Raw genomic sequence first — 12,908 nt, 5'->3', positions numbered from 1 at the left:
CAACACCATTGTCCCTTCCAAGCTCGTCACCAAACTGAGGACCCTGGGACTGAACACCTCCCTCTGCAACTGGATCCTGGACCTCCTAACGGGCCGACCCCAGGTGGTAGGCAACATCAACACCGCCACGCTGACCCTCAACACGGGGTCTCCACATGGGTGTGTGCTTAGTCCCCCACATGTACTCCCTGTTCACCCACAATTTCAAGTTTGCTGATGACACGACGGTGGTAGGCCTGATCACCGGTGACGATGAGGAGTTCAGTGACCTGGCAGTGTAGTGCCAGGATCCACATCAACGGGGGTTGCATTGGAGTGGGTCGAGAGCTTCAAGTTTCTCGGTGTCACTATCAAATCACTAAGAAAATCAAACTTAAAATAGTCCACTCACACGTGCACAGTCGTGAACAAGTTGCGACCTCAGGAGGTTGAAAAGGTTTGGCATGGGCCCTCAAATCCTCAAAAAGATTGACAGCTGCACCATTGAGAGTATATTGACTAGCTGCATCACCGCTTGGTATGGCAACAGCACCGCCCTCGACTGCATGGCTCTACAGAGGGTGGTGTGGGCAGCCCAGTACATCACTGGGGTCGAGCTCCCTGCCATACAGGACTCCTATATCAGGCTGTGTGAAAGGAAGGCCCATAAAATTGTTAAAGACTCCAGCCACTTAAGCCATACACTGTTCTCTCTGCTTCCGCACAGCAAGCGGTACCGGTGCATCAAGTCTGACACCAACAGGCTCCTGAACAGCTTCTATACCCAAGCCATAGGACTGCTAAATAGCTAACAGAATGGCTACACAGACTATCTGAGTTGACCCTTGTATTTTATTTGGATTTCTCCATGCATATCCTCAGGACTCTACACACTCACGCACACTGACACAACAACACAAACATAACATGCACATACAGTGCATTCGGAAAGTATTCAGAACCATTGACTTTTTACACATTTTGTTACATTACAGCCTTATTATAAAACTGATTAAATCCCTCATCAATCTACACACAATGCCTAATAATGACAATGCAAAAACAGGTTTTTAGACATTTTTGCAAAAAACAAAAAAACTGAAATATCACATTTGCATAAGTACTCTGACCCTTACTCAGTACTTTGTTGAAGCACCTTTGGCAGCATTTACACCCTCGAGTCATCCCCACAGCATGATGCTGCCACCATCATGCTTCACCGTAGGGATGGTGCCAGGTTTCTTCCAGACGTGATGCTTGGCACTCAGGCCAAAGAGTTCAATCTTGGTTTCATCAGGACAGAGAATCTTGTTTGTCATGATCTGAGAGTCTTTAGGTGCTTTTTGGCAAACTCCAAGCGGGCTGTCACGTGCCTTTTACTGAGGAGTGGCTTCCATCTGGCCACTCTACCATAAAGGCCTGATAGATGGACTGCTGCAGAGATGGTTGTCCTTCCGGAAGGTTCTCCCATTTCTACAGAGGAACTCTGGAGCTCTATCAGAGTGACCATCAGGTTCTTGATCACCTCCCTGACCAAGGCCCTTCTCCCCTGATTGCTCAGTTTGGCCGGGTGTCCAGCTCTAGGAAGAGTTTTGGTGGTTCCTAACTTCTTACATTTAAGAATGATGGAGGCCACTGTTGGGGAACTTCAATGCTGCAGACATTCTTTGGTACCCTTCCCCAGATTTTCATACATTTGCAAAAAAATCTAAAATTTGGAAAAAGTCAAGGGGTCTGACTACTTTCTGAATGCACTGTACATTTATATTGACTCTACACACACGCACACACGCACACGCACACGCACACATACACACACACACACACACACACACACACACACACACACACACACACACACACACACACACACACACACACACACACACACACACACACACACACACACACAATCATAATTTACGCTGCTGCTACTCTGTTTATCATATATCCTAATGCCTATTCACCTTACCCCTATACATATCTACCTCTATCACTCCATCACTGCACATTGTAAATATGGTATTGGAACTGACCCTATATATTGCTTCTTACTTTCTCGTGTTCTTTTAATTTCTTATTTTTATTTCTCTATTGTTTTTGTTTTACCTTATGTTATTTTTAGTGCTACATTGATATTGATGACTGCATTGTTGGGTTTGGAGTTTGCAAGAAAGGCATTTCACTGTACTTGTGCATGTGACATTAAAACTTGAAACTTGAAACACAGAGAGACACACACACACACACACACACACACACACACACACACACACACACACACACACACACACACACACACACACACACACACACACACACACACACACACACACACACACACACACACACACACTCTCTCTCGCCTTATCTTCAGCTGTGTTTTTGTGACTTGTTGGATGTTTTTCCCCAGGCAGGCAGGCAGGCAGGCAGGCAGGCCCGGCTCAGCACGGCGAGTGGCCCACACGGAGGGGAGTGCTGCTGTGCTGGGGGTAAGTCTTCAGACAGCCCAGAGCAGTGGGACTGGTCCAGGCGGTTACTCACCAGAGCTTTAACAACAGACCAGGACCAAACAAGAGATCATTCCACAGAACACCTACCCACTGGCTACCATTTTATCACAGGGGGCCCACTATCTGGCATGTGTGTTTTTGCATGCACAATCACTTTATCGGGATACCACTATGCTTGATGCAGGCTCATGAAACGACTATAATGACAAGATACTACAAGACGTACAGTAACACAGACAGTGTTCCTCCAGTCAAGCCCTGGGTGCACTCCTCTACAGCTAGCACAATGTTTATCCCTCTTTCTTTATGTCAATTACAGTGTCAGTGACTCATCAGCTGCTTGCTTAGCATACATCCCAGCACATATTCTCATGTGAACATTAAAATCTCTCTGCCGCTGTGACCGAATGACACAGCTTGATCCATTTCAAGAACAAGAGAGGTAAGGTGTCTTCCCCTAAGGATACAGTAGCTGGGTGAGGGATCCACCTTGTAGTCTAAAGCAACCCCATCTCACTTCCTCCATGACTACACATCATATCAACACAATCTCACAGACTAACAAGACATTGAGCAACAAGGCCTGTTGGGTTGATTAGGGTGTGGAAAGGTGTGAAACTTGGCTCTGTGTGTGTGCGTGTGTGGGTCTGTCTGCTCCTGCCTTTATGCTACTCTAACCTTAATAACTTGTTTTAACTCTACATAAAGTATTAATGGCATATCCATAAGAAACACATTAGAATGACAAAAAAGCTTTATATTTATTTGATTTTGAATAGCTTTTCTAATTGACTAATGTGGTGTTGTAGGACTATGTGGTTCTAGTGTACATTTACAATTGGGGTAGTATGTTGTGTAACATTGTAATGCGTCTAAAGTGGAAGGACAGGGGGGGTGGGGGTGGATTTAGAGAAATAGGTTGATTAAAAATAAAGTTTAAATCCTCTGTCATGTAGGAAGTAATGGAGCATGACAGTTCCATGTTTTTTTAGGACCTTTCACCCTTTGTAATGGTGCCATGAGAGCCCACCTAACCGAGCCCGTACCTAGACCTCATTGTTTCATCAGATTAGTGGGGATTGCTGGAAAACTCCAGCGGACGTGTAGCTTGTGTGCACAGTAAGCCTGCTATGATCGTCTCCTCGTCCACACTTGTCAAAAAAAACAACCCAAACCTTCTCCCAAACTCATTACACGTGCTCCTTTCTGCATTACACATGCAAGAATGGGAAAAGGGTGGCGATAAATCACAGAAAAGCATTATGCTTTCAAAATGTATCAGGCTAGGAGAGTCCGTGTGGAAAAAAAGAGACACTCACAGTATTGCCAATTCAAATCGAAATGCACAAGACACCAAGTACAGTTAATTAATGCTGGCTCCTTAAGTAAAACCAATTTCCCTCAGCTACTGTATACAACTTAAAATTATCCTGATGTTAATCGCAGCAAGACTGTGAGGGATTGGCCTTTCCCCTTGCCTCCATTCTGACTCAGATCTTATCTCTTTGACAGGCTCTGCCAGACCAGGGTCTCCGCTCAACCAGGGTTGGGGAGTAAATGATTAATTAAGGTGTCAGTCACTCATCAGAGCATGCTTAGCATTCATCCTAGCACAAACTCTCATCTGAACATTAAAATCCCTCTGACACAGCTGGATCCATTTCAAGAACAAGAGAGGTAAGGTCTTTCCCCAAGGAGACAGTAGCTGGGTGAGGGATCCACCTTGATTACATGTAATCCGATTACATTTTTTTAAATACTGTAATCAGTTACATTACCAACAAAACAAATTTGATCATATCTAGATGATCACTTCATGGATTATTTTTAAATTCAGAAAGGATGCTTAGTGAGAAAAAAATACATTGACACCTTTCTGTTTTCTTAATTCAGCATTGAAAAAAGGCACAAGTTTAAGTTTGTTCCACGTGAGCGAGTCTGACTACAAGTCTAAGGCTGGAGTTACACAAAGCAAATGTCATGCTATTTTAGTTGCAGTTGCGGTTGCAAGTGACATCATCTCAAGCAACTTTGCTTTTACATGAAGCAACTCAAACGTGATTACAATTGTATGCAACAGCCAATCAAATTGAAGCTGCTTCTGTCATACTGAAACTCACCCCATGTCATGCGCTGCATTACAGCATGATTTCACAAATGATTTGTTTATCCAACTGTTTTGTTATTGTATGACGCAACATTTATTTATTAGCATGACCTTATTTCTATTACAGCATATTGGATGACTGTCATTCATATTCCATTCACTCAGCTCAATGTAACATTGATAGGTTTAGTCTGCTTACTGCATTATACTCAAATTTTCCCTATACCCATCATGAGGTTACTACAACCTAGCCTATGAATGAAAGTTTACAACTTAGGTCCATGGTTCGACAGAAATTTGAGTACTCAAGGTGACAGACATTGACACATTCAATATCGCCTTGCAGAATGTTGCCTGCATCTGGCTGATCTAGGGTGTAATCATTAGTCCAACAGTTGCAAACGAGAATTTCTATTGAAAAAAATGCAGGTATGTTTCTCCCTGTTTCATTCTGTTTGCTTCCGTTTAAGAAACTGACACACACACATACACACAGACACACACACAAACACGCAAAATGTGTCAACCCCTACAAAAATTGTCAATTTATTATAATTCACATAATAATTAACATTTCCTGTTGCTGCAGGATTATTAACCTGCTGTAGAAGAATGGGCTCAAATTAAGATCCTACATCTGTATCTCTGCTTTAGGAACACTTCCTACAGGAAGTTAGTCTTTAATCCTCTAGGGATCAAGTAATTAGTGACTCAAAATTAGGTTCATAGCATTCACTATATACTAGCATATGTCGAAAGAAACAATATTCAAGAAAACCTTTTCCCCCAATAAGTTGTAATTTACCTATAGAGTATATTGAAATATTATAAAATTATATCAAACAGTAATTAATTGAAATTATCACACTGTCTGATGGCAAATGAATGTTAAAGTTTTCATTGAACTTCCATGAAAATGTGTAAATTGACACTCACTTAATCAAGGAATAGAAACATGTTACTCAACAGGTCAGACTCGTGTGTTTGCTAACCAACATTGGATTGGGCGTGATGTGTTTATGTGTGTGTGTGAGTAAGGGACAAAGAGCGTGATTCCGGCTGTAACACCAGCATGTCAGGCATCAGTGGGCCTTCTCCTGTCGTTAACCTCAGCAGCTGTCAGCGCACAGTTGCAAGCGCCTAGATGACTTGTGACAAGCCCCCAGTGAAGCAGAAAAGAGGGCCGGTGACGGCGGGGCGAGGAGCCCCAAAGCAGATGTCCTGTGACAGCTCTCCGCTGGGCTGGGATGCAGCTGGAAGCAGCTGCATGGCCTCCTGGAGGAAGGGAAGGGCATCTGCTTTGGGGCTCCCCCCTCTTCCTTCCCACCCGTCCCGCAGCTATATCTCAAAAAAGAGGAGGGGACAGTTTGAGATGAGTCATTGAGTGAACCGAGGAACCCCTATGGAGACTCCCATCCCATTCCCATATCGTAGGTTCCTAACTAACCAACTAACTAACTAACCACCCGCTCTTATGACATGCAGTCTGTCTCAGTGAGTCAGTTAGGGACAGTTAGGAGTCCAGCAGCAACACCCTGTGGGGGCTCATGGCTGTGGTGACCTCATGCCTCCGTGTCTGTCTGTCCCTCAACCTGTTTACGGCACACAGGGTCAGGAGCGGTCAGGCAGAACACTGGGGCCCCATTATAGATGACGTGTCACATCTCTCTGCATTTCTAGACATTGAAGTTATCCCTCCTTCACTAAGCAGCCCATCTCATCAGTAAAGAGCAATACGGTGCTGAACTACATTATCATGCTATCATATTTTTTTCCTACTTAGTAAAAAATGATTGTCAAATTATTTGACATTTTAAACAATTTACTCTTTATTTCTAGATTTTACATTTTTGTCATTGGGATTTTCCCTGTCTTTACCGATTTTCATGAAATTGTCAGTATTTGTTTTTATTTTGTACACAACAGCACACTGAACATTTCAGTTATAAACATTGAAGTCATAAATTTTCATGACAATGTGGTGAGATCAACTCTGCAAACTGACTTGTTGAGCCAGAGAATAAGGTCATACTCAGATGAGACGTGAGGGTTTGAGTTCCACAATAGGCCTTCCTCTTATCATACTACATCAGCTGTTTGGGTTTCAACAGGTTTCACATCACTGCTGCCTGTGTATCCTCTGTGATTGCAATTCATCCTGCCACAATGAGCTAATCTGATACTTGAGGTTTGGGGGACGGACAGCACAGTGCGCACTTCAACAACAAACTCACTTCAGAACTGCTTTAATAACAAACACAATTATTACACTCATTATTTCTCTTTTGATTGTTTATGTATGCCAGCAGGCACTCTTTCCTCTGGTCTAAGTTGATCACAATCCCCCAGGGCAATGATTGGGGACATTGCCCTGCTTAGGTGGCTGTCTTTCAGATGGGTTGTTAAATGAGTGTCCTGACTGTTAAAGATCCCATGGCACTTATTGCAAGAGTTAACCATGGAGTCCTGGCTACATTTCCAATCTGACTCTTATACCATCATGGACACCTAATCATCCCCAGCTTCCAATTGGCTCATTCCTCCCCCCATAACTATTCCCCATGTTGTTGCTCTAAATGAGAATGTGTTCTTGGAGTCAACTTACCTGGAAAAATAAGAAACTTTGAATGTTTGTTTTTTCCAAGATACCAATATTTTTTCACACACATAGATTATTTAATTTGTTTTAGTAAATTAAAAACAAAATACCTAACAGTGAACATTTTACTATTTTATTTCCCTAATCAAACACAAGCCTGTAACATAAAATAAACATAATCCTTACCTAACACTTGTAACTCCTTTACAACATCTGTACATTCATCTTCAGTAGCTTCACTCAGGTCAGTTTGCCAGCACACCCAGCTAATGAGAGTGTGACCACCACAAGCACCAGTAGCAGGAGCAGCAGAGCTGAAACTTTACTCTGGGAACCATGTCTGTGCCAGAGATCCTCTATCAAAAGTCTACCTGACGTGTTAATTAGGCTGTGAACTCTGGTGGTGACCCCTGTGCCACAGAGTGCAGGCTAGGGTTGTGTAATTTCTGGATGTTGACCCACTTCAGATACAGCTGTAATTATTGAAATAGAATAATAGTTCAAGCGGGGCCTCCGATTTCAGATCATTACTGAGCTTCCTGACGAAATATTAATCCCAGCTTTGTTCCCATGTTTGTGTGTGAGGGAGAGATAGTGTGTGATAGTGAGAGTGAGAAGGTGTGTGTGTTTTCCCAAGAGACTCTCCACACACCTGCGTGGATGTTTTCAGGTGGAGGGGGGTTTAGTTGCGACAGAAGTTGGCTACACATTCTGTATTAACTTGTGAAAGCTTTTCTCTCTGAGTACATTTCCAAGCCATCCCCATTTTAGGTGGTTGGACCGACTCAGACAGACTATCAGGTGCTGTACATTCAAACCAAAAGTGCAGCATAAGCAGTGATTTAGTGGTATGTGTATACACGGTACGGCCTGCAGGTATTCTGCTGGGTTAAGCTGGGGTCTTTGATGGGGAGAATGAAGATGGCTTGGCCAAACAGGAATAACTGAATGCCTAATCCAGCCTGATGACAGGAAGTAATTCCCTCCTCTTACTACCCGTCGGCTGAGGCTGTGTTGGGGGCCACACTCACGCACACACACACCTATGCAAACACACACTAACAGACACACACTCATGGGAAAAATCATCCTGGTAATACAGGTGGAGCTGGCGAGGAGAATCCAAACAACCCAAACAACAAATCCTGTTGTTTGGATTCATCCCACAACGTCTTTAACAGTGTTGTGCGTCTGCAACGTCTTTAACAGTGTTGTACGTCTGCAACGTCTTTAACAGTGTTGTACGTCTACAACGTCTTTAACAGTGTTGTGCGTCTGCAACGTCTTTAACAGTGTTGTGCGTCTGCAACGTCTTTAACAGTGTTGTGCGTCTGCAACGTCTTTAACAGTGTTGTGCGTCTGCAACGTCTTTAACAGTGTTGTGCGTCTGCAACGTCTTTAACAGTGTTGTGCGTCTGCAACGTCTTTAACAGTGTTGTGCGTCTGCAACGTCTTTAACAGTGTTGTGCGTCTGCAACGTCTTTAACAGTGTTGTGCGTCTGCAACGTCTTTAACAGTGTTGTGCGTCTGCAACGTCTTTAACAGTGTTGTGCTTCTGCAACAACAATGTTTCGAGGGAGGTGATGAAGGAGGAGGAAGGTTACTGTTGCATGTCATTGTAGACAACTTAAACACATATTTCAGAGGCAGATAAGAACCTAAACACAATGCCTCTTTATGTAAATGTTACAGGCTGATGACGCTCTCCAGGAAAAGAAGCCTCATGCTGGATTGCTCATAGTTATGGTTCACTTATCATATAAAATGGTTACTACTGTAACATTTTTTAATTGAAGTAGTTTTGAATTAAGTGTATATGCACAGTGTCATCTTATACTATTTTTAGTTGGGGACAAAAATGACAAGGCAGAATGAAGAAGATGGATTATATGACTGGGGATTGTCTGGAGGTTTACGAAAGGAAGATGCTGAGAGAACTGATTTGTCCGTACCTGGAGTTAGTGAGGGCGGGCTGAGAGAGCGTCTGGGATGGGTGGCTGGGTGGCTGGCTGGCATGGGAAGTTGAGCATTTCAGCCGGTTTGACGTGTTCAGGGCGAGGCCTTGGTATGCCAGTCGTACCTGATTCCAGTGACGTGAGGCCCAGCCAGCGGTGGAAACTGAGGGGAGTGGTGTCTATGTGACGTTACTCTGGGGAATACCAGCATACTGTCATGTAATGTGTCGAGATGACAACGCTAAAAGCTACTACCATGGGGCAATATGAAAGAATACCACAATTGGGAGTCATAGCATATCAAGCATATACTGTACTCTCCCCTCCATATGTATTTGGACAGTGAAGCATTTTTAAAAACATTTGGCTCTACACGGCGTGCACAATTATTAGGCAAATTGTATTCCTCGGCATTCATTTTATTGTTGAACAAAGACAATGCTCTCAGTCAATCCAAAATGTGATTAAACCTCAAACCTGAATGTTTAACAAAGGAAAAGTGAGTTTTGTCTTTCTCAGGGAAATATATAAGTGTGCACAATTATTAGGCAACTATTAGTGTGCAGAATTATTAGGCAACTAAATTACAAAAAATAATTTCTCTCAACTCACTTGTTTATTCTCAATTTTTAGAGTAAGTGTAACAGATAAGTAACACGAAATGACAATTATATAACATTTTTGGCCTTTCAAAAATATTCAGTGACCAATATAGCCACCCTTATTTTCAGTAACTGCCATGAGCCTTCCATTCATGGAGTCTGTCAGTTTCTTGATCTGTTCACGATCCATTTTTGCTGAAGCAGCAACCACAGCCTCCCAAATGCTGTTCAAAAAGGTGTATTGTCTTCCATCACTGTAAATCTCACATTTGAGAAGGGCCCACAAGTTCTCAATAGGATTTAAGTCAGGTGAGGAAGGGGGCCAGGTCATCATTCAGGCATCTTTGAGGCCCTTGCTGGCTAGCCAAGCAGTGGAGTACTTGGATGCATGTGATGGAGCATTGTCCTGCATAAAGATCATGGCCTTCTAGAATGCTGAGGACTTCTTCCTGTACCACTGTTTGACGAAAGAATCTTACAGAAACTGGCAGTAGGTTTGGGAGTTGAGTTTCAGTCCATCTTCAACCCGAAAAGGTCCAACTACCTCATCCTCAATGATAGCAGCCAATACCAGTACCCCTCCTTCACCTTGCTGGCACCTGACTCAAAGTGGTGTCCATTACTGATCCAGCCACGGGCCCATCCATTTGGTCCATCAAGAGTCACTTTCATTTCATCTGTCCATAAAACGTTTGAAAAATCTGTCTTCAGGTATTTCCTTGCCCAATCTTGACGCTTCAACTTGTGAATCTTATTCAGTGGTGGTCTTGTTTCAGTCTTCTTGAACTTGGCCATGTCTCTGAGCACTTGACATCTTGTACTTCTGAACACTCCAGGTAGGTTGCAGTTCTGGAATACGGTGGCACTGGAGGATAATGGGTTCCTGGAAGTTTGACGTTTAATTCTTCTCAAGTCTTTTGCAGTTAATTTGCGCCTTTTCTTCCCCATGCGTTTTTTGCGCCCCAGTTGACTATTCGCAACAAAACGTTTGAATGTCCGGTGGTCACACCTCAATAGTTTAGCTATTTAAAGAGTGTCGCATCCGTCTGAAAGGCATTTTACATTTTTGGCTTTTCAGTGTCAGTTAAATATATATTTTGGCCCATTTTAGCTGAGGTAATGAGGCTGCCTAATAATTATGCACACCTTGATATAAGGTGTTATTCACTTTGCCACACCCTCCCTCATTACACAAATACATATCACCTGAAAATGATTAAATCCAATAAGCATTCAAGTTTATATGGTTTGGAGTTTGAAAATGTGAATAGAAACAATGATAAGATCAGAATACTCACTTGCCTAATAATTGTGCACGCAGTGTATATACCAGCATTTTGGATTTGAGATAAAACGTTTCATATGAGGCGACAGTACAGAATGTCACCTTTTATTTGAGGGTATTTTCATACACATCTGTTTAACCGTTAAGAAATGAATGCACTTTATACATGTAGTCTCTCCATTTGAAGGTGTCATAAGTGTTTGGACAAATTAACTTATAGTATATTAAAGTACTCAAAAGTTAAGTTTTTGGTCCCATATTCCTTGCACGCAATGACTTCATCAAGCTTGTGGCTCTACAAACTTGTTGGATTATTTTTATTAGGTTCCCCATTAACTGACACCAATGGCAACAGCTAGTCTCCTGGGGTCCAACGCATTATGAAAAACACATTACAGGCAAAAATACTTTAGAATTTACATATATTAAAAACATTAACATAGACATTACAAACATGAACAATATGTGTGGGGTACAGAGATGAGGTAGTCATTCTAAATTTCGAACATTATTATTGCACACAGATTGTGTCCATGCAACTTATTATGTGACATGTTAATCAAATGTTTACTCCTGAAAATTTTTTAGGCTTGCCATAACAAAGGAGTTGAATACTTAGTGACTCAAGACATTTCCACTTTTCATTTTTTATTAATTTGTCAAACTTCTACTTTGATATTATGGGATAGCATGCATAGCCCAGTGACACAAAATCAAAATTTTATCCTTTTAAAAATCAGGCTGTAACTCAACAAAATGTGAAAAAAGTAAAGGGGTGGCAATACTTTCTGAAGGCACTGTAAGTGAATATGTCCAAATGCTTATGACCTCCTCAAATGGGGGGACTACATACGTAAAGTGCTTTCATTTCTAAATGGTAAAACGGATACGCATGGAAATAAAATTAAATAAAAGCTGACATTCTGCACTGTCGCCTAATATGAAACATTCTCAAAATCTAAAATGCTGGAGTATCGAGCCAAATTAAAATGTTTAGATTCACGGTCGAAATACATATGGAGGGGAGTTGTACCTATAACATTAAAACAATCAAAATGTGATTTCCTAAATGTGTTCCTCTTCCGCTGAAGATGAAAAAAGAACAAATCCGTAGTGTCCTTCACATTCCGTAAAACTTTAGCATTAATACCTTTATGTCTGTTGTTGTTGTTCAGTCCTATCAATTATCTTCATATCCACACCAAATAAACAGGAGGTTATGGGAGTTCAGGAGTTCACAAATGTCTAAAAGATGTATGGCTTAATGGACACACCAAAACAAGCACACAGACTTCTCGCATTGACAAAGTAATCCAAATAGTTTGTGTAGAAATACCTACAGTGTACCAACAACAGTTCCACATTTTCCACCACCTGAGTAACAGCACACAAAGACACTATATTATGAAAGGATTAATCTAATGCAGCCATTCTTATCTCAATATCAAATAATTTCTGGGTAACAATTAAGTACCTTACTGTGATTATTTTTTCTATTTGACCATTTTAATTGAAAACAAAGTGCTTTAGCAAAGCACAATATCACAAGCAAGAATTATGCTAGGACTGTCTGGGCGTGGTTTGAGTGGGGCTGGGGGACAGAAAATGATTTGTTATTGAGAGATATTTGGAACTCTTTCTATTCGGCCTATTAACTAATGAAAAGCATTGTGATGTTACCAAACCAAAACTCCCTCCTACCTAAACAGGCTGAAATTTTAGGTTGTCTTTTCATCGTTTTCACAAGTTCACAGTATTACTCCAACCTCATAGCGTGGAAATATATAAACTCAGCAAAAAAAAGAAATGTCCCTTTTTCAGGACCCTGTCTTTCAAAGATAATTCATAAAAATCCAAATAACTTCACA

The sequence above is a fragment of the Salmo trutta genome, chromosome 4 (genome assembly GCF_901001165.1).
Source record: "Salmo trutta chromosome 4, fSalTru1.1, whole genome shotgun sequence".
Taxonomy (NCBI): domain Eukaryota; kingdom Metazoa; phylum Chordata; class Actinopteri; order Salmoniformes; family Salmonidae; genus Salmo; species Salmo trutta.
Note: the sequence above shows the minus strand (reverse complement) of the source record.